This window comes from Taudactylus pleione, unplaced genomic scaffold, assembly GCF_031769625.1.
Source record: "Taudactylus pleione unplaced genomic scaffold, aTauple2 ptg000537l, whole genome shotgun sequence".
Classification (NCBI taxonomy): domain Eukaryota; kingdom Metazoa; phylum Chordata; class Amphibia; order Anura; family Myobatrachidae; genus Taudactylus; species Taudactylus pleione.
In genome coordinates, this window is record NW_028284939.1 from 3,267,261 (window position 1) to 3,291,052 (window position 23,792).

A 23,792-nucleotide genomic window follows, 5' to 3' on the forward strand; every position below is an offset into this window, starting at 1 on the left:
TCGTCATCATCGTTCATCGGGCTGACATGCAGGCCAACCTGACGATCTCGTCAGGTTGCTGCATGTCAGGGAATGGGGGAGAGAGCCCGGCGCTGAACGATATCGTTAATGATATCGTTCAGCGGCTGTGCTCAATGTCATGAACGACATTGAGCACAGCCTGCCGGGGAAAACACTACACGATATCGCTCAGGGAGCATATCGTGTAGTGTGTACCCACCATATGAGTTACTGCAGGCTCACAGTTCTCTAATTGCAATCTCTGTTATGGGCAGACATTTAGGCCCTCATTCAGAGCCACTCGCTATCGGCAGTACGCTCGTTCCGAGCGATGTTCGCACATCTGCGCATGCGTACGGTTTTTAGTACGCATGCGCGAACCAGTCAGTGCGTCCGAAAATCATTTGTACGCAATATAGCGAGTGCCTGCTATTTTGAGTGACAGAATGAGGCGTATGTGGGTGGAAACAGGGGAAGGTGCTTGAAAACGGGGAGTGGAGATCCGAACGCAGGCGTGCTTAAAGGTCAAAACGGGCGTTTTATGGGTGTGCATAATTAATATAGCAGCGTCAATGACCACGTCACTGGGTTATTTTATAGTCAGAACTGCTCGCAAAATTGTGGTAGCAAAAACCAACCACAAGAATAGCGAGCAGTTCATACGCTGGTCGATGTACTCGATTAATCTAATAAATAGCGGACATGACGTAGGATGTGAGTGGCCAGGGGGCGTATTTTTCCAAAAAACGAACGCAAGTTTTGTTCGCTCGTTCAGACATAGAGGCGTGAACAGACTGCAAACAGCGAACGGTTCATTTGAATAGCCACCCCTTGTTTTTGAACGAACGAACGCAAATAGCGAATGGCTCTGAATGAGGGCCTTAGTTCCATTTATAGCTTAAAGGACACTCCAGCACCCCTCCTGCAGATGTGTTCCTTACCTACGGATGGTATCCCGTCTCTGTATTGTAATCCTTTAGTAAATACTCACAGAGCTGGTTCTTCTCTGTAATCGCCCAGACATACTGTGCCAGGGGAGCTATGGATGCTAGCAGTAATGCATGGTCTAGGAGCGGAGATGGGCAGTCCTCCAAATCTGCTCCTTATCTAGAAAACCTAAAGAGGCTTTTAACATTTGACTTTGGATACAATTGCCAACATTGCAGCCACCTCATTGAAGAGGCACAAGAGAGATGGAAGGTAAGTGGTTTCGTTTCAGGCTTTCGCAGAAAGCCATTGGCACAAACCTGGCAGTGAGTGCCTCTTTCGGTGTAGCAGCGCGGCGAGCGGTAAGTCCATTTTTATTTATCAAAACGCAGTAGACACAAATAATCCACATGTATTTAGTGGATCACACAGCGACATGGCATTGCTTTACCCACTGGTTAATCCGTGCGTGGCATGACATGAGGGCAGGGATAGGATATCCAAATGCAAACACACTGTTTTGTCCTTATTAAGGCTCATTGGTGCAGAATATCTTTGCTAAAACTCATCATGTACAGTATAAGAAGAGCTAGGAATATTAATCTCTACAGACCATGAGACGCATATGGATAGTTGCGTGTACATATTTTGCTTATTTTGTGAATTTTTTTCATTCTGCATGCCTGTAATCATCTTGAGTGAATCATTATGAGCATTGGAGGTCTGGTACAAATATACATGGGGATGAAGACTATCAGCAGCTATGTATCGTCACCTCCGATTGGCTGGCTGCGTTTTTTGACCCAACCAGCTGGTTGTACTTAAATTATTAGCAGGGGTGCTCCACATGGGCGCACTCAGCTCTTAAACCGTCCCTGACAATAACACTGAGGGCCTCATTTATCAATCACAACGAGTGATAAAACTCATTGCGTATGATAAATGGTGCCCCAGCCAATCAGCTCCCAACTGTCATTTTTCAAACAGATCATAGTTAGGAGCTGATTGGCTGGAGCACCATTATCATATGCAAGTTTTATCACTCGCTGTGAATGTTTAAACTCATTGATAAATGAGTCCCTAAGGTGTTTACTTACTAAGCCTTGGGTGAAGATAAAATGAACGGTGATAAGGTAGCAGCCAACAAGCTTCTAACTGTCAGTTTTCAAACACAGCCTGTGACATGGCAGTTAGGAGCTGATTGGCTGGTACTTTATCTCCGTTCACTTTATCTCCACCCAAGGCTTAATAAATAGACCCCATCATCTCTATACCCTCTGTCTACGCTATATACGCCTGACATACTGTACGCATGGAACAAATGTTTTACACAAATAGAACATATGCACTCCCAACTGGATGTAGGCATCTTTACATGCATGCTTTTGGGGCGCCTAAGTGTCCAACTCTACCTTAGCCTCAACGCGCAAATCCGCAACTCCATTTAAAGAGCATCTCTTTGATTCATTGTTTTCTTTACCGGCTATTCAGATCGTGGCTAAAAAAACCCATCTACCCTAAGTTTTGGAAGTCTCCACTTCACTGGCACAGAGGGTCTCATTCAGACCCGGTCGCGAGCACAGGACGCTCGCAAGCGGGTCGATGGTACCCAAATGCGCATGCGTACGACGGAAGGAGCTCCGTCGTGCACATGCGCGAGACCCGGCGAGCGACGGGGAATCCGTCGCTCGAGGTCTCGCACCAAAGGGGGCGTGCTGTCGATGGTGAGTGACAGCACGCCCCCTTTGGTGGACGTGCCGGGGGCGTGGCTGCCAGACGGAGGCGTTCCCATGGGAACGCCTACCATCTGGGTCCAGCCCCACTGACATCACTAGTGATGTCAGTGGGAGTGATTTTGGCTCTGATAAAGCCAAAATCACTCCTGGCCTTGCGGCAGCGAGACCCTACCGCAGGGTCTCGTCGCAAGCCCGATAGTCGCGATGGTCTTGACCATCATCATGGATGCTCGCTATAACTGTGGGTGGTAACCCACAGCTATGTGAGCGTCCATGAGGTCGCTCCAAGTTGAGGTAGGAGGGCCCTGATTCAGAGCGAGCGCTCTGGTCAGAGCGTCCGGCTCTGAATCAGGCCCAGAGACCTTTAAAAGACGTAAGGGAATAAAAAAAAACACCCAAAAGGATACAATAGCTTTTGCAGGCATTTATTGCACACATGATCCAAAGGTAACTTATTATGTACAATGAGTTAAAAAAAAAGTACGTTTTTGAGTTGGTTCAACTTCAGTAAAGCCATATTACTGATAAATTTAAGAATAGTACAATAAAAAAAAAATTAAGCTGCTGGATAGCTACTGTACAAGTTTCAAAGGAAATTAAATCTAACCTCTCAGGTTCCTTCAACACTGAAGATCAGACAGAGAACTTGCCCAAAGCTGGTCCGTCAGTCGGCCCGATACACAATGTTGTAAGAGCATCTCTGTGTCTAAGGACATGCGAGAATAAAGGTGAATAATATATCTGTCTGACAGAATTAATCAAACATTTACCACCATATCCCATGCTCAAAAAACTACAGATTCCTCAACCGTTTGATAAATAACAGGTATTCATCAAGTCTTTTTTAGTAATCACAGTCAACTGAGACACTATGGAAGGGTAATAAATTACCAGCCGCGCCGACAGAAGGGAAGGTCTCTTAAAGGGCTGTTTTGCTTAAATGTAAGTTGTGTGTGTGTTCGGTTGCCTTCCTAAAAAGCTATGCATTATTTAAAGGCACAATCCTGCGCCTGCCAAGTCAGTATTATTCTAAAGAGACTTGCTTCTTCTTTTAGCTGACTGCGCTTTCCAAAATAATGATTTAAGATTTCCTAGAGACATATTAAAATACATATAGTAAAATAAAGCCTAAGATTAGTGTCTCCTGTCTGCAGTAATGGCACCAATGAAGACATTTAAAGCAACTAAACTCAAAAAATGGAAATGGTTTTCACACAGTAAGAAGCGTGTGTATAAGAAAACACTTTGTGGTGCTAATAATATAATAGAGTATTTTATAAAGAGCAATGGAGTATACTCAAAAGGTCATCATGTATTACTGAGTTTATAGAGGTGAGATTGACAATAGTGGTCTTACTGCATCAGTTTTATATGTGTGTATGTATATATATACATATATTTATATATATATACATATATTTATATATATATATATATATATATATATATATATATAAAACGACATTAGACAGCTTGGTGTACTGTAGTGTACTGCATATTGGACACTAGGGGGTATAATTACTGAAGGTCGATCTTTGAATCGATTTTTATGTTGATTTAAATCGGCTGAAATGAACTAACAATCGACTGTGTAATGCACTCTAATTTACTAACATTCGGTTTTTAGTCGATTTCCAATGTGACTGTAAATGAACCACTTAACTGACAATTTTTTTTTCCAAAAACTGCTCCAAACTTGTCGTTTTTTTTTTTTATGAGTGAATTAGGTGAGGAACATCCATTTTAACTTATCCAAAATGGCTTCATAAAAAAAAATTAAAAATAAATAAAGTTTTACATTTTTTTAAAGATTTTTATTTTTTTTTCAATCGGGTTTTAAAATAACTGAGCATCGGAACCACCGTCGGTACATCGGAACCATCGGAACCATCGCGACCATCACAACGTTCAATTTGAGACCGGATACAGGAACCAGATATGTCAGGGGCGTGAGGGGGGAGGGGGGAGGTTAACTTACTTTTCCCCAGCGGCTGCTCAGTTCTGCAAGTGCTGGCTGGGGGGTCCTGCTTTGCTGACTGATCATCAGTGATCGGCAGCACAGCAGACATGGCGGGGAGGGTGCTGGCAAGCCGAGGCCTCTGAGAACAGCAGCTGCGGGAAGATTCTCTTCCTGCAGCCACCCTTATGTTTATCTGACTGGACAAAATGTTACCATCCGCCGACACAGTCAGTCACCTTCCTAGCCTCCAGGTAAAGTTAGCATACTGTGGCGACCTGAGCCGCCTAGCAAAGTGGTGATAGTAGCTGACCTGGGGTGCAAGTGAGCAGGTTAATGCCACAAACTGATCCCTCTGACATATGTTGGACACTCTAATGCTCTATATATATATATCACAAAGAGGTTCTTTGACAACTGATTGCTCCTTCGGTGCCTCTGATCATTCCTTCACTGTCTACTTACTTGCTCTCCACTACTTCCTGTATCTGCTTGGGTCCCTCAGGGCTCTGTTCTCAGCCGTCTGCAATTCTCTCTTTATACCTCCTTTTTCTGTAAGCTCCTACATCCTCCATTACCATTGCTATACGGAATCGGTATGATTTACCGCTGGTCCCATGCCCGGCGGTTGGAATCCCGACTGCGGCATCCCGGGAGAGGAGGAAATCACGATAGTCAAAGGTAAGTATATACTAACCTATTTCTATTCCCTAACCCTAACCCTCTCTTAGGGGTGCCTAACCCTAACCTTCCCCCCCAGTGCCTAACCCTAACCTAATCCCCCCTCTAAGTGCCTAAACCTAAACCCCACTTCCCCGCCGCCTAAACCTAAGTCCCCCAGGGGGTGCCTAAGTCCCCCCTGGGGGTGCCTAACGCTAACCCCCCCTTCCCCTAGTCTAAACCTAACCTCCCGGGGGGGCCGAACCCTACGTCCCCTCCGGGCCTCCCGGGAACCCTAAACCTAACCCCCCCGCGGCTATTCGCGCTCGGCGTCCGGCATCCCGACTGATGGATGAATAATGACAGGCGTCGGCGTATCGACGCCTGTCTTTAGACCCTTGCCGGGATATGACAGTCGGGAAGCGGCTGTCAGGATTAGGTTCGCGGGCTTCCCGACTGCATACCCTCTATACAAGTCGCACTCTAATCTACCTCTCCTCCCCTGACATCTCTCATTCAATGGAAAAAAAGAGGGGATGGGGGAGTGGACTATATACCCTAATTTTAAACATAATAAGAGGTGCTACCCTGCAGAGACTTGTAGTACCATGAAAAAATGCAGGTGACCGCTTTAAGTACTGAGATACTGATAGCCAAAATAATTATAAAAACTCTGTGATTGACATTGGAGTTAACAAGAAATTACAGGTTCCTGCATTGCTGTCTGTATATTAAACTAGGCACTATAATGGTAACTATTTGATAAATTGATTTAATGTATTAGCATTAGAGACGTTTGGACACATCTAGTAGGGTTCTCCTTGACGTGGTGGATGGGCAAGCATCTTTGACCAAACATGTGCTAAGAACTTCATTTATACTCCCATGTTAATTGCAGAGTCTATTATAAATATTTTGACTATCAGTATTCTTAGCGCTTTGCGTGTGCACCTGCCTTTTATTTTTTCTGCCTCTCTCCTTCTCTCCAAATCCATGTATCTAACAAAGTTTATGCCATCTCTACCTGGATGTCCCTAGTGACGCTACACCATCCCTTGTGCTCTTTCACAATCAATGATATCACACTCTGCCTTGTTGCTCAATTCCACTGCCTTGGTGTCACCATCAATGCTGCCCTCACCTTCACTCAACACATCCAGACCTTCACACAGTCCTGTCCCTTCCTCCTTTCTAACATCATCAGAATAGAATCCGATCCTTCCTCGCTCAGGTAGTTACAAAAACTCTTGTTCATTTTGTCATCATCTCCCGTCTTGACTACTGCAACTTCCTTCTGTTTGATCTTCCCCTCAATCATCCTTTCACTGCATAATCCATCCACAATGCAGAAGCAACAATGATCTTCTTCTCCTGGTGCTCCTCATCTGCACCTTCACTCTGCAAATCCCTACATTGGCTCCCATAAATCTCCAAACTCCAATTCAAGGTGCTCATACTTGCATACAAAACCCTCTCCTGTATCTCACCTACACTGGCGGCCGAAATTGCGGACACATTTTGAAATTTGAATGTTCTTCAACTTTGAATGCTTATAAAAACTGTTTCACTTCACGCAGTGCGATGATTCATATATCAATGAAAGGAAATTTAATGCTGAATACAACACAATAAACAGAGGTAAAATATTTGCATTACAAGGGAAGTTATGCTACTTTCAGTCAGACAAAGAAGCACAGATGCGTTAGATTCAAGAAGCGGATTGTAGTAACAGCTACTACCAGCCAATCGGAATCGTCGTTCTGAGGACCAATCAGCTGTTGTTTATGAGCAGGTGCAAGGTCATGTACAAAGGTGGGAAAGGTCAGCTTGGCCGTTTCATTTTGCAGAATAAAGTTGGTTACTGAAGTGCAATTATGGTTGGATGTTTGTGTGTATTGTTTAGTGCTAACGACGGTGTAAAAAATAAATACAACAATGTCATCCAGGCAAAGTGGTGACTGGTCACCCAGGAAGAGATCCAGGATTGTGGTGCTACGTGAAAATGGTCTTTCGTATGCAGCAATTGCGAGAGAAGTTGGTGGGAATGTGACAACATCAGGAGTATGGAAGTTCTGTTTACGCTATCAGGAAACACAATCTATACAAAACAAAGAAGGAAAAGACCGGAAAACATGCACAACAGCTGTTGATGATAGGAGAATAAAATTAATTTGTGTCAGGGACAGATGGATGTCATCTGCGGCCATTAGCAGTGACCTGAGTGCAACTGGTGTTTTTGTCAGTGCAAGAACGGTATGGAGAATACTAACGGAGGTTGGCCTAAAAGGTAGGATTCCCCAAAAAAAGCCATTGCTGAATAAAAAGCAGCGGCAGAAATGAATACAGTGGGCAAAAGAACACATTGCATGGACAGAAGGTCATTGGAAACAAGTGATAAGGAGTGACGAAACTAAATATCGATATTAGGCAGTGATGGGAGAAAATATCGGAGACGTCGCATAGGGGAAGAGGTACATCCAGATTGCATTGAAGCGACAACAAATAATCCTACAAGTGTTATGATCTGGGCATGTATGACAGCAGATGCTGTAGGTGGCCTTTATGTCATAGATGGCACACTGACACCATCCTACAAGTGTTATGATCTGGGCATGTATGACAGCAGATGCTGTAGGCCGCCTTTATGTCATAGATGGCACACTGAACAGCAGAAAGTACATTGACACCATCCTACAACCAAAACTTCTACCTTCTATCAGGGATCTTTTTCCAGTTAATGCCCCATTTTTTTCCAGCAGAATTCAGCTCCCTGCCACACTGCATGGATATGCAAACAGTGGTTCACGGAGAATGACATGCAGGTGCTGGGATGGCCAGGAAACAGCCCAGACCTGGACCCCATAGAACATTTGTGATTCAGTTTGAAAAAACTGGTACATCTGAGGCGTCCATCCAATAAAAGACAATTAATTGAGGCTATAATTGTCTCATGGCACCACATAATAAAGAAGGAAGAGCTACAAACATTGGATGGCTCAATGACACATCGCTGTGCTGCTGTCTTGAAAAATAAAGGATACTCAACGAAATACTGATAGGACAGTAACATCATAAGTACACAGGGATTTTCACAGCATAACTTCCCTTGTATTGCAAATATTTGACCTCTGTTTATTATGTTGAATTCAGCATTACATTTCCTTTCATTTGATATATGAATCATTGCACTGCATGAAGTGTAACAGTTTTTATAAGCATTCGAAGTTGAAAAACATTCAAATTTCAAAAAGTGTCCGCAATTTTGGCCACCAGTCTATGTACATCTGTCCTTCTATCTGGTTTACACCTCTATCTCCTGCCTACTAGACTTCTCCCCAGCTGTTATCAATTTATGGAACACTTTACCGTGCCTGACCCAGCTCCCTCCCAAGTACATGATACAGACGGAAGCGAGAGCCCTGTTCATGTACTTGCCTCCTAATCTATGTCTCTCTCCTGTGTTCTTGTTATGTTTTATATTTAGTTGTGTTTTGCTTGACTTTTAATGTTGAGCGACCCGGTTAGGCCTATACTGTATTTTATATAGATCACTTTGCATTGTCTAGTTGTCGTTAGAATGCTCACTGTAAGTTTAATGTACAGTGTGTTGTACTATCCTATTTACTGTAGCGGGGACAGTCCAGTTTCTAGGGAACTCTCATGATGTCCTGAAAGGACGTTTTTATGGAATGGTGGTATATCTCGCCCTTTGCCATACGCATAGTCCATTGGCACGCAATGCATACTTGTCCATATTTTAATGTACCCTCTGAGGTGATTGTCTGGGGGGCAGTCCTGGAAGGTGGGGAGCTTTGCGCAGTGAGCAGCTTCATTGCAACCCACCCCCACAATGTATAATGCCGCCATTTGCTGAATTATTCAAAGGGGCAGGGGCCACAATAATGTGATGTACCCTGAATTTTATCCTTATCACAGGGAAAGTGGTCAGGATTGCTGTGCTACTCTCTCCTGGACATTTCGGGAGACTAGTCAAGTATATCCTATTCCCAAATGCAGAGAGTCGGGAGGTATGGCACTTTGTTCTCACTCCCTTACTTCGCAAGGTTGAACGCTCGGTCATCATGATGTCAAATATTGGGAATCCGCATGTCTCACAGACTGAAGAATTCTGGATGCTGATCTGCAAACCTATTGAGGATTCCGCTGATGTCATCAATTTTAAGGGAACGCAGATCAAGTGGTTTATGAACTGCAGCAAATCCCTCTGATTGAATTACAGTCCTCATATCCAATTCACAAGAGTTTATTGTTACCTGACTGCTACAGAGATAAAAATGAATATTAGAGCATTCAAAGTACATAAAAATGTATTGAAGTTCACTAAACTGCTTCATGTAAGTGCGATTTTCAAGTGTTTGAGTCTAAAATAAAGAAAAAGTTATAAATGTGTGTTGTAAATATATATAATATATATATAATATATCAAATATTTCTTTGTGCACAGACAGATATTAAAAATGTATCGGCATTGCTGGGAAGACAACAGACTTTAATGTATCTAGACTTTCATGAGAGACAGCCAAATCCCGGTGATTTGCGCATGAGCACTAGAGAAGTCCCTGGAGTAGGGCGCCATTTTCCAGGAGACCTGCACATGAATGAGACCTCTGCCCTCAGTGTTTGCTTTGGTGGGTGTGGCTTAATGACGTGATTTGCATTATCACAGCATGTCTTACCTTGCTAGCAAGAAAGTATAATTGCAGAACATTTACTTACTCTCTGGATCTCTGGGGAGCCTCCCGGACATGTTAGAAGAAATTAAACAACTTTGCAATAGAGTGTTTGGAAGGTGTGGGGGTTGCTAATGGTGAATGTAGGAAATATTGGCTAAAGGCGTCTCTATTATATTTAAACAAAAGCTGCAACTGCTTATGGGGCAGATGTACTAAGCTCTAGAAAGCGATACATTGGAGAGTGATAAACTACCAACCAATCAGCTCCTAGATATTTTTTCAAACACAGCCTGTAACATGACAGTGAGGACTTGATTGGCTGGTAGTTTATCACTTTTAAATGTATTACTTTCCAGAGCTTAGTTTCTCTCCCCCATGATTGCTGGGTTTAGCTTTCATTCAAACTGAGGCTTATTTATGAAGCCTGCTCACAGCATGCGAGCTGAACGCAGACCGACACTATGTGCTCTTTTATTGTGCGCACAGAAATATTCGCCTGCATGCAGGGTTGTACGCATCTTGTGGAGTGCCCGCCAGACATCCCTACGTTTGGGTTGGTACTGGTCATCACCGTCGGTGTGTGTGTACTTGGGCCAGCCTGTACTTGATGCAATTGATACGTCTAGAAACAGGTCTGTCTATGCTTACACCCAAGTCTGTATAAACTGAAGGTGCTTTAGCGGCAGATCCAGGGGAGCAGCTCCACCTCCTCGCTCACTGAGTATGACTGAGAGCTCGGCTCCGGGGAAGATATGAGTCATCAGGGACGAGCGGGAGGCCACCCAAGCCCTGATTGCCCCCTCCCCCCTTGAACCTCCACTAAGGTTGGTCAACATACAGTACCCTCACTGAACTTTGCCCATGTGAGAACAGAGATGTCATTGAAATGAGTACGACGCTGCCTGTGCAGGATTCCGTACACGGTAGAGCAGTACTGGCGGAATAGCAGGCAAGAAGGAGGTCAGAGGTCATGGCGGCCAGGGGTCATGGGCAGAAAAAGCAGCAGTACTGGGAAGCGACCTCACAGACAGCACCTGCAACCGTGCTTGCATAGCCTATGTGCCGCTTGTGGAGCTAATTCCCCTCTACGGGGTTATTTTATATTAGGATGAGAGGTGTAATAGGTCTGATTTAACATGAAAGAAATGAACAACAGGGACAGTTTTGTAGTGGTGAGAGAATCTGAGCAATGCGTCCAGCGGTGGCAGGTAACAGAGCGATCAGCGCAGTATGGGGAGAGTTCAGAGATGAGATAATGGAGAGGTTCATGTCTGGGGAACAGATTAACATCAGACGATAATGAGAAGGTGAATGTTCTAAAAATCCAGGGCAAGATTACTACTTAATGTAGAAAAGCCGCAGATACAGTATTATTGCCTGCCAGCGGAGACTGAAAAACACTGAGTGGTGGAATAAGGCAAGAGACACGGGCAAGCTAGAAGTAATGAGACACCTGTGGGATTAGTGATATACACGGCATAGAGATTGCTAACAGCGGTCTGCAAGGGGTGAAATATCCATTGCTAGAGCAGGGAGATAACAGAACGCACACGTGAGGCGGTGTTGAACGTAAATGAATTTATGGAGCGCATCTTGCTAGTTTTCTCTCTGCGCATACTATGGAGCCAGGCGTACGCAATCACGGGAGGTGAGCAGTCCTCTGCAAACAGACGGCATCTCCACTTTCGACCTGATTCTGAGTCAGGCGCACCCGCGGCCGCTTTTCTGCGCAGCAGCCCTCTTATTACCTCATGCTAATGCAAGAATCCGCCCGCGTATGCTGAAGATTCATGTGACTGTGGGGCCTATTCATCATAACTAAAATATCGATGGAGGTAATTATGTTTAGAACTCGCATGGAGTTCTACCTAATTACCGGAGGAATTCATCATTCCTCCTGCCAATAACTATCTATTCCGAAAAGCTGTCATTTTTGCGATGACAGCTTTTCGGGAAATAGATACTTTTCCCTCTCTACTCTAACTTACCGCAGCTGTAATCCGTGCTGCGCATGCGCTGTTACATCTGTAAAACCAGCGCATGCGCAGCACTGCCTACAGCTGTGGTCATTTTGTGTCCCCTTCCACCCTCCGCTCACCTCCCCCCGTCCCCGCACTTACCTGCCCGCTGCAGCGCCTCCGGCTCCGGTGTCTGCACTGACACGTGGTCTCCCAGCAGCACACTGTACAGTTTTTTTTTTTAAAAAGTTTTTTTTTTTTTTCTAAACTTTATTGTGTTCTGCTGGGAGAACACAGTGTCCGAGCAGACACCGGAGCCAGAGGAGAGACCAGTGCATCGGAGGGAGACGCTGGGGGACCTGCCCACACTGACACAGGTAAGTGTCACCTGCTATTCGCCACCTCACAGTGGCGGATAGTAACACCATCAAATTCCCAAAATACATAATTTTCGGAATTTGGTGAATAGAATAATCTCCATATCCCCATACTAATGTACTAATGTATGGGGAGTGTGGAAATTAATGCAGGGGGACTTAGCAAGGAGATATCAGTGATATACCCTGTGTTAAGTGGCTTCATGAATACTAAAATTCATAAATAAGGAAAATGTCCTTAAAAACGTTACTTTAGTGTTGATGAATAGGCCCCTGAATGCTGAAGCCCGTCCCGCCTAATGTTCCGTCTGCAGCCTTCATCATTAGTATCTGGACCCAGTGCTGTGTGCAAAAAATCTATCTCAAATAGGCGCCACTTCTTGAGCATGGAACCCGTCCTACACTCCCACGACTCCCACGAAACAGTTCAGGGCATCTGCAAGGACACCTACTGGAAAAGCCCATATCACTGAAACTGTGACGGTCAAATCAAAACTTATGTGCTAACGATCTCCGTCCGTGTACCTGATCTGGCGCAAATCGCAGACGCCAAATTATTTCTTTGGAGCATGGCAAGAACCCTGAGATCTGCAAGATCCGTCCCCATTTCAATCTGCATCCAAATCAGTATCAGGCCCACTAAGAGCATATAACGCAAGGCTAAGAGAGGCGCGCAGGCCATACGACAGGGGAGCAACAGACCAATGAGAATAGATAAAACCCATCGTTATAGGGGAGAGAGTTGACAATGAAGAGGTGAGAAGTGAAAAGGGGGAAGCATCGAAATTGAAAGTGAAATCAGTGAGGAACGGTATAACATCAGGCCACCAGCAATCACAACGCTGCTGCATGCTGGGCTTGTCAGGTGGCTGCAGGATCTGAAAAGGCTTCTCTAGACATCACCAAGGCTGACATAAGACAAGACTGCAATGGGAAAACTGAACAGCAGAGGGCTGACTGGAAAGCTCACTACTGCTGCAAAGTGAATGTAAAAAAAACCACAGAGAGAGACCCTTACAGAGTTAAACGCAGGCTGGGCAGAAATGGCGGCCATAAAAAATACACAATTTGGTAATATGCATTGCTGCAGGTAACTTACATTGTGCACATTATGTAAAATGCATAATAGTATATAAGACTGTTTGTCACCAGGGTGGATATATAGCTGTATTTGTTCCCTGTAGGGCATGCAAGGTGTGTTAACACGCTCTGACTGTACTCGGCCCATGTTCTCCTCCATAGCGCACGCACATAGTAATTGTTTTTCTGAATGGGTGTGGCCACACCTACCAGAATTTGGCCACACCCAATACCTTTCCTGTGCCCGTAGTTTCCTTTGCCCTGGCGGCTCTGGCAATAGGGAGTCACACTTGAAAGAAGGCTTACTGCTGATTTGCACATGTGCATACGAAAAAACACATTGTACTTCCATGTTGTAAAAGCACAAGGACACTGCTGAGGGGTGTATTTAGTGTCGAAGTCAGCAGATTGGATGAGATCAGTATTACAATTAATATCGATCGATGCTATCGTCCTTTGACTGATAGCGTGTGACTGGCATGCTACTGCGTTCCGATGCGAATCCAACATGCACACAGGCAGACGCACATATGAGAACGCACACATCTTTACACATACATACACACACTCACGCATGTATAACATGGTTCCCACATATTATAGAAAATAACCAGAGTTATTAAAGGAATTGTTAGTTACTAAGTACGATGTAAAATGTATTTATAAGAGATCTAAGGTTCAGAATACAGTGGACATGTCATGTTTGGTATCATACTAAAGCACTGTTTATTTGCAGACATCCGTTTCTATCGGCAAAGAAGTTGCATCATGCGTCCACTAGTTATGGATGATAGGGAGTTATTTAATAGAATGTTATTACTAGTATGCAGTGTTGTAGCCAGTTTTAACCAGTTCTTCGGCGGGAAGATACACAATGTGACGTTGGAAGACTGATCCATACCCCTGATGACACCGTATGAACTGACCAATGACCTGTATTGTACCAGACTGATCAGAATCAAGAACCAATGAAAACATGCCAACTTGTCTTCTTTGTTATCTCTGTAACCTGTACCGTATATAGGCTTGTGTACTGGCTGCAGTATACAGACATCTTCTTTGCGACCGCAGACTTCAGGACTGAATGGCTGTATACTGGGACCAGTGTGCTTGCGTATGTATCGGCTGTACTTATTGTATATTTCTTGCTTTTTACTCTAATTTTAAACTTCTATCGCGTTATTTTTTTTTTTACATAAAATAACTTTTTGTGCTTTGGAACCACATGATTAGACTGGAAAGCAATCATTATTCATTAGCGGCTAAACGGCATTCATATTAGGGATCCCCCCTACTGTGGTAACCAGTGGAGGCTCCAGATGTGTGGCTGCAGCGCAGATCAAAATTCAAATAGGGGAGCCACGCCAACTGTCATTTCAAACACTGCCAAACAGATGGTTGGGACTCACTGGCAGTTGGTGTAGCTCCCCTATTTGAATTTTGGACTGCGCCTGCAGCCCTACCTCTGGAGCCGCCAACTTTAAATGGCGCCCTAACAAAAGCCCAAGCCGGTAGTGTAATGCTCTGGTGGTAGGCTTAGTGTCAGTGACCATATAAAACATAAAAACTGTGCATGTGCAGGACGTAAAGCGCACATTTGCGGACTCTTTCCCCACATCTCCATACTGGATTTCCGCAAGCCGTAAACAGCGCACATGCCCAGTGAGCAATTTCCCTCCTACATGTGCGCAAAACAAGTGGATATCACATGGGCAGCGCAAAGGTAAATAAGCGTAACGCCATCCTAAGATGGCATTATGTTTGCTTCAAAAATTGACATAAGACTAGATACCTCCATTTTGTAAATTGCCCAATGCAGCTTCCTACAGGGACCCGGTAACCGCCCAAGGTGACAGGTCTGCGTGAGAAATCTATGATTGTAAAATGGTTAAACCAGAAATAACCCCTTTGTCTAAGAGTGCCATCATTCGCAGTACATAGGGCCGAATGTTAGGAAAACGCAAAAGGAAATAAAACCAAATAAATCAGGGAAGTATAAGGCACTAATAGGGATCACATGACTAAATGCACCAGGGTATAATTAATAGAAAGTTAATGAAGAAAAAGACCTTTCATGTTGCAGTCACCTGGATCAGTGTATTTATCTTTGTGGAGTAAGTCACTGGGGTATAGAGGTTAAACTAATACAAACCAGATGGTGAGAAAAAAGGGACCGTAGACATAATTAATGGTCTGGAAAATACATGGGTCCGCAGAGCATTTCATCCCACACAGATCTGCCCATGTCCTGTGAGTTGTTGAACTGCTCTTATAAATCAGACTGCGCTCGTTTTGCATGGATTGTGGGTTTGCACAGAAATGTAGATGGTGAGAACAGATATAGCCTTCACTGATAATGTTCTACTTATCATCAGAAGTACTGCTCAGCCTAGCCCAGTTGTTCCCAAACACAGTCCTTCAAGGTGCCCTAACAGTCCAGGTTTTAAGGATATCCAAGGCTGAGCACCCATTGTTAAATCAAAATGACTGAGAAACTAGAGATGAGAGAAAGATGGAGGGTGAGGATATAAATGAGAGAAAGATGGAGGGTGGGGGACAGAGATGAGAGAAAGATGGAGGGTGGGGGACAGAGATGAGGGAAAGATGGAGGATGGGGGACAGAGATGAGAGAAAGATGGAGAGTGGGGGACAGAGAAGAGAGAAAGATGGAGAGTGGGGGAAAGAGATTAGAGAAAGATTGAGGGTGGGGGACAGAGATGAGAGAAAGATGGAGGGTGGGGGACAGAGATGAGAGAAAGATGGAGGGTGGGGGACAGAGATGAGAGAAAGATGGAGGGTGGGGGACAGAGATGAGAGAAAGATGGAGAGTGGGGGACAGAGAAGAGAGAAAGATGGAGAGTGGGGGAAAGAGATTAGAGAAAGATTGAGGGTAGGGGACAGAGATGAGAGAAGGATGGAGGGTGGGGGGCAGAGATGAGAGAAAGATGGAGGGTGGGGGCAGAGATGAGAGAAAGATGGAGGGCGGGGGACAGAGATGAGAGAAAGATGGAGGGTGGGGGACAGAGATGAGAGAAAGATGAAGGGTGGGGTAAGAGATGAGAGAAAGATGGAGGGTGGGGGACAGAGATGAGAGAAAGATGGAGGGTGTGGGCCAGAGATGAGAGAAAGTTGGAGAGTGGGGGAGATATATGAGAAAGATGGAGGGTGGGGGCCAGAGATGAGAGAAAGATAGAGAGTGGGGGCCAGAGATGAGAGAAAGACGGAGAGTGGGGGACAGAGATGAGAAAAAGATGGAGGGTAGGGGGCAGAGATGAGAGAAAGATTGAGGGTGGGGGACAGAGAAGAGGGTAAGATTGAGGGTGGGAGACAGAGATGAGAGAAAGATGGAGAGTGGGGGACAGAGATGAGAGAATGATGGAGGGTGGGGAACAGAGATGAGAAAAAGATGGAGAGTGGGGGACGGAGATGAGAGAAAGATGGAGGGTGGGGGAAAGAGATGAGAGAAGGATGGAAGGTGGTTGGGGGACAGAGATGAGAGAAAGATGGAGAGTGGGGGACAGAGATGAGAGAAAGATGGAGAGTGGGGGACAGAGATGAGAGAAAGATGGAGAGTGGGGGACAGAGATGAGAGAAAGATGGACGGTGGGGTCCAGAGATGAGAGAAAGATGGAGAGTGGGGTACAGAGATGAGAGAAAGATGGAGGGTGGGGGAACAGAGATGAGAGAAAGAGGGTGGGGGACAGAGATGAGAGAAAGATTGAGGGTGGGGGACAGAGAAGAGGGTAAGATTGAGGGTGTTGGACAGAGATGAGAGAAAGATGGAGAGTGGGGGACAGAGATGAGAGAATGATGGAGGGTGGGGGACAGAGATGAGAAAAAGATGGAGAGTGGGGGACGGAGATGAAAGAAAGATGGAGGGTGGGGGACAGAGGTGGTAGAAAGATGGGGAGTGGGGGACAGAGATGAGAGAAAGATGGAGGGTGGGTGAAAGAGATGAGAGAAGGATGGAGGGTGGTTGGGGGACAGAGATGAGAGAAAGATGGAGAGTGGGGGACAGAGATGAGAGAAAGATGGAGAGTGGGGAACAGAGATGAGAGAAAGATGGAGGGTGGGGGACAGAGATGAGAGAAAGATGGAGAGTGGGGGACAGAGATGAGAGAAAGATGGAGAGAGGGGGACAGAGATGAGAGAAAGAGGGTGGGGGAGATATATATGAAAAAGATGGTGAGTGGGGGACAGAGATGAGAGAAAGATGGAGAGAGGGGGACAGAGATGAGAGAAAGATGGAGAGTGGGGGACAGAGATGAGAGAAAGATGGAGGGTGGTGGACAGAAATGAGAGAAATATTGAGGGTGGGTGACAGAGATGAGGGAAAGATGGAGAGTGGGGGACAGAGATGAGAGATAGATGGAGGGTGGGGGACAGAGGTGAGAGAATGATGGGGAGTGGGGGACAGAGATGAGAGAAAGATGGAGGGTGGGTGAAAGAGATGAGAGAATGATGGAGGGTGGGGGACAGAGAAGAGAGAAAGATGGAGAGTGGGGGACAGAGATGAGAGAAAGATGGAGAGTGGGGTACAGAGATGAGAGAAAGATGGAGAGGGGTACAGAGATGAGAGAAAGATGGAGGGTGGGGGACAGAGATGAGAGAAAGATGGAGGGTGGGTGAAAGAAATGAGAGAAGGATGGAGGGTGGTTGGGGGACAGAGATGAGAGAAAGATGGAGAGTGGGGGACAGAGATGAGAGATAAATGGAGGGTGGGGGACAGAGATGAGAGAAAGATGGAGAGTGGGGGACAGCGATGAGAGAAAGATGGAGAGTGGGGGACAGAGATGAGAGAAAGATGGAGAGTGGGGGACAGAGATGAGAGAAAGATGGAGGGTGGGGGACAGAGATGAGGGAAAGATGGAGAGTGGGGGACAGAACTGAGAGAAAGATGGAGGGTGGGGGACAGAGGTGAGGGAAAGATGGAGAGTGGGGGACAGAGATGAGAGAAAGATGGAGGGTGGGGGACAGAGGTGAGAGAAAGATGGGGAGTGGGGGACAGAGATGAGAGAAAGATGGAGGGTGGGTGAAAGAGATGAGAGAATTATGGAGGGTGGGGGACAGAGATCAGAAAAAGATGGAGGGTGGGGGACAGAGAAGAGAGAAAGATGGAGAGTTGGGGATAGAGATGAGAGAAAGATGAAGAGTGGGAGACAGAGATGAGAGAAAGATGGAGGGTGGGGCACAGAGATGAGAGAGAGACAGACAGATATGAGGAGGGATTACAGAGATAGGAAGATGGGGAAGGACAGAAGAAAAAAAAATATCTACAGTATGTCATGATCCCAGCCAGAATCTCCAGAGACAGATCCCGCCATTTACCTTTCCAAGTGTTGTCTCGGTGTGCTGGCGGTCTCCAGCGTATCCACTTCCTTGTAGCTTCTGACATACTCACTGGTTTCCATGTGCAGCATTTCCTCCAGAACTGACTACTGGGTGCAGTCATGACAGTCCATCCTCCAACAGGAGACAGTTTGCTGTCACTTGACATCTGTAGCCAATCCTTGCTCACCTGCGGTTATTCCTGCGATTAGTCTTCAGTGTATATTATCATCTGAATCCAGTATCCGGTTCCATACCGGTGATCCTGCACCATCGGTTCCCGTTTAAAATCCTGCACCATCGGTTCCAGTCCGATATCATGCAGCATCGTTTCCAGTCTGATATCCTGCATCATCTGTTCCAGTCCGATATCCTAAACCATCGGTTACAGTCTGATGTCCTGCACCATCAGTTAAAGGCCAATATCCTATACCATCGTTTCCATCCCAGTGTTGTCCAGTCCGGTTCCATCCTGGTGTCTTCCAGTCCGGTTCCTTCCTGCAGATTCAGTTGTCAGCTGCTAGTACAGGGATCCCCAAGCAGAGGATCGCGGCCTGCAAGTCGGGTGCAGCTAAGCCAAACTCCATTGCGGGGGTCCCTGGTGAAAACCACTGCCTTGTTAGACTCGGCACCTCTGTTCTGGGTCTCAGCTAATTCCCCAGTACTATTCAGCTTCCTTCAGCCTCAGACTACACCTCATGAGCCATAACTATATAAGACAATCCAGTTTTCAAACTCGTGCTTAAGAAACCCATTCCAACCAGCGACTCTAGTCCGGCTCCAAAAACAAACACAAACGTGATAACCTACAACAATGGGTACGATAACTAACGACATAGTGACTAATTGGTCCAAAATACTAGTATTGTATAGATGAGTAATATGGAAAAATAGAGAAATATACAAGAAACACAAATAAGGAGAAAGCAAATTGGCAAAGTTTGTGATGCTATAAACCAGTGGTCAGGGATCAGGGGTAAATTACCCCACATGGGGTAAAAATGAAATTCCTGGGGGTAATGGATGGACAGCCGGGCATGCATATGAATCATTCTATAATATAATATAATATAGAATGATTCATATGCATTCCTGGCTGTGCCGCAGGGAGGCTCTAAGCCGGACGGCCGCTCCTTCCCTGCAGCGCCGCGTTAGCCGGAGGCTGTAGTTCTCCTCTGATCTCCAGCTTCCGGCTCTCTCCATGCGCACTATGGGAGAGACGTCATGATGTCTCTTCCATAGTTCCAAGGAGCAGCCGGGCGGACAGGGCGGCGGCAGACACAGGAGCGGGGATTATGGTAAGTACAGGGGCATTATATGGGGGCACTACTACAGGGCCATAACTATGGGGGCACTACTACAGGGGCATTAAATGGGGGCACTACTGTATGATTTCCTTCCTTTCAAATCAAGGGGGTAACGTCGGCGTATCTAAATATATTTTGGGGTAAAAGGTAAAAAAGTTCCCTCACCCCTGCTATAAACAATGATGTTTTGTGGATGTTAAATCACTTTGCAGGGCTTTAACAAAATAAAAATAAATAAAACAGATATTGGCAGGAGGACATTCCATATCATACAGTACCTGCTAAAATTCCTAAATGCAACACTACATATGACAAAACAGGCTGTGCCACAGCTCAATCAGCCTTAAAAATTCAGTATACTCTTACAACCGAGGTGGCCAAATGGTCGATTACAATCTACCAGGTGGCTGAAATACTCTAGAAGCTATTTTAAGGCCTCCACTATAATTGTTTCCATCATAAGGAAATCTATTGGCCAGTGGTCCGTCCTGGTGGACCTAGGGCCAATGTCCCTTTGCCCGTTCTATAGAATGGTCCTGGCATCTCCATAGCCATTAGAATTTGTACTCTTGTTGTAGAAGATGGATCTCTCATTTGAGGCTCTCCAGCCAAGAATCATACAGCCCAACGTTCTATGACATCTAAATGATCTCCTAATTGACAAGCGGGAGCTAGAGAGGTCATTTCTCTCCTGTAAGACCTTTCTGTCCAAACACATTGCTTCCAGCCTTTATCATCACTTATTATTAAGCCGTAGCAGCCACAACTGCTGACAACAATATGTTCTCCTGAGCACCTAATAGTGCCTAATAATCACTGCGGCATTGTTCTGCCGACCGCTCTGCTCTCCTTGCCCAAGTCTGTTTTACAGCGGATTATACACATTTTCCATTATGAAATAACTGCTAGGTGCACACTGCTAAGAGCTCCTTCAAAAATGACTCTAACAATCTTTTCTTCGCGATAAAAATGATTGCACAAATGGATGCGTATACAAAGCAATCCTACCAGCGTGCAAACGTGCAATGCAGTTACAAATTGATTTAGCTTCATACGGAGGGGTTCTAACTCACAAATTATCCATAAGTTAGACAGACTAGGGAACTAACAGGCCAGATCGCTTATTTATATCTGGAGATGTGGAGGAGAGACATGGCACATTTCCCGGAGAGATTAGCATACCGTGTCATCACTTTTTTTCTTTCTTTGAAGAAAAGCTCACACTTGCTGTCTGTAAAGGCTTCATCATAAAATTGTTTGTGCTGATCGGTGGCATGACTTGTCAGCTCTGTTTATTTTGGTTGGAGGCCGTCATGCCAACCTTGCAAGTACATTATTTTTTTTTGCCACAATTCTACATAGTCTGCTAGGCAGCCTAGGAGGCATCCCAGGGCCTGGTAGCACTGTTTCTGTGTGGAGGGACAGCAACCTCTTGCAAAATCAGAAGTGAATAAGATGTACTTGATTAGAGGTTGGGTATGGGATGCTGGCGCTCGGGATCTCGGTGGTCAGAATCCCGATGCCGGCATCCCAACCAGGCTAGGATCCCGACGAGGATAGATGAGTATACCTAACCTGACCCTTAACCCTACCCTGACCTCTCCCCCCTAGTGCCTAAACCTAACCCTTCCCCCTTCGTGCCCAACCCTAACCCTCCTCCAAGTGCCCAATGAAAACCCCTAACCCTCCCCCCTTAATGCCTAACTATAACCCCTAACCCTCCCTTTTAGTGCCTAACCCTAACCCTCCTCCTAGTGCCTAACTCTAACTCTCCTCCTAGTGCCTAACCCTAACCCTCCTAGTGCCTAACTCTAACCACTAACCCTCCCCCTTAGTGCCTAACGCTAACACTCCTCCTAGTGCCTAACTCTAACCACTAACCCTCCCCCTTAATGCCTAACGCTAACACTCCTCCTAGTGCCTAACTCTAACCACTAACCCTCCCCCTTAGTGCCTAACGCTAACACTCCTCCTAGTGCCTAACCCTAACCCTCCCCCTTAGTGCCTAACTCTAACACTCCTCCTAGTGCCTAACTCTAACCCCTAACCCACCCCAATAGAGCCTAACTCTAACACTCCTCCTAGTGCATAACTCTAACCCCTAACCCTCCCCCTTAGTGCCTAACTCTAACCCTCCTCCTAGTACCTAACTCTAACCCTAACCCTCCTCCTAGTGCCTAACTATAACCCCTAACCTTCCCTTTTAGTGCCTAACCCTAACCCTCTTCCTAGTGCCTAACTCTAACCCCTAACCCTCCTCCCTTAGTGCCTAACACAGCCGCTGATCCGCTACCGATATATCACCCGTTCAATGGTAGCAATAGGGGTTTTCTCAAATAAATGGGAATTAAGGTTGTTTCTCAGTTTTCCATTTCATATCCTCATATAAGCACATTTCGTAAGGACTACCGTCCGCCCCACCTCTTGTATTGACAAGCAAACAGGTTTTCCCTGCACATTGTCCTGATCTCTGCAAATGTCCCAGAAGTCATTTCTGGGACATTTGCAGAGATCAGGACAATGTGCAGGGAAAACCTGTTTGCTTGTCAATACAAGAGGTGGGGCGGACGGTAGTCCTTACGAAATGTGCCCCTAAAGCTCAGAAGACGTTACGCTGTAAATAGAGAGCGACAGTTGGGAAGAGAGGTAATATAATGTATGCTAATTGAACATGACAGAATGGGAGCACTGTGCATCTTCTCTTATCTCCATTAACAAAATGACAAGATTGTCACATCCCCGAATGTTGGGGCGGATTCATTAAACAGCGCTTCAGGCCTGTCGTCACTATTGCAAATCAATAAACATATCAATAAAGTTATTAAAATGTTTTGTTTACTTATTTTTTTTTACATTTGCTTTTTAATTGGAAAAGTACAACAATGAAATGTCCCCTTTCCCCTTGAAATTTAATACGTGTAGAACATACACAAAACTTTGCGAACAGACAGAACTGTCATTTTATAATGTTGTAGAGACAAGACTTTAAGATGACATTTTCTGTGTGTGTGTGTGTTTTTTTAACTCAGCAGATGGGAAACAAATGTCAAAAAACATTATGGAAATGGTACATTTGTTTTTTTTTGTTGCTTTTTACAGACATTTCAGTTATAGCAAAGAAAAAAAAAATGGCAATGCCCTAGATTCCCTCCAACGGAACACAGGGCCTGATTCAGAGCCGGACGCTATTTGTGCTCGCTCGTTCAGAAAAAGGGGCCGGATATTTTAATAGAGCGCTCGCTCTTTGCAGTCTGTTGACGCCTCTATGTCTGAGCGAGCGAACGAAATATGCGCTCGCTATTTTGTAAAGACGCCCCCTGGCCGTTCGCATCATACGTCATCTCCGCTATTTATTAGATTAATCGAGTACATCGAAAGGCGTCTGAACTGCTCGCAGTGCTTGTGGTTGGATTTTCCTACCGCAATCATGCGAACAGTTCAGGCTAAGAGACAACCAAGTGACGTGGTCTATGACGCTGCTTTGTTAATTATGCACATCCTTAAAACGCCAGTTTTGACCGTTTGGCACGCCTGCGTTCGGATCTCCACTCCCCGTTTTCAAGCACCTTCCCCTGTTACCACCCACAAATGCCTCATTCTGTCACTCAAATTAGCAGGCACTCGCTATTTTGCGAACACACAATTTCCGACCGCAATGACTGGTTGGCGCATGCGCATTACGACCCATACGCATGTGCAGATGTGCGAACATCGCTCGGAGCGAACGAGCGGCCGCTTACGAGTGGCTCTGAATCAGGCCCACAGCTC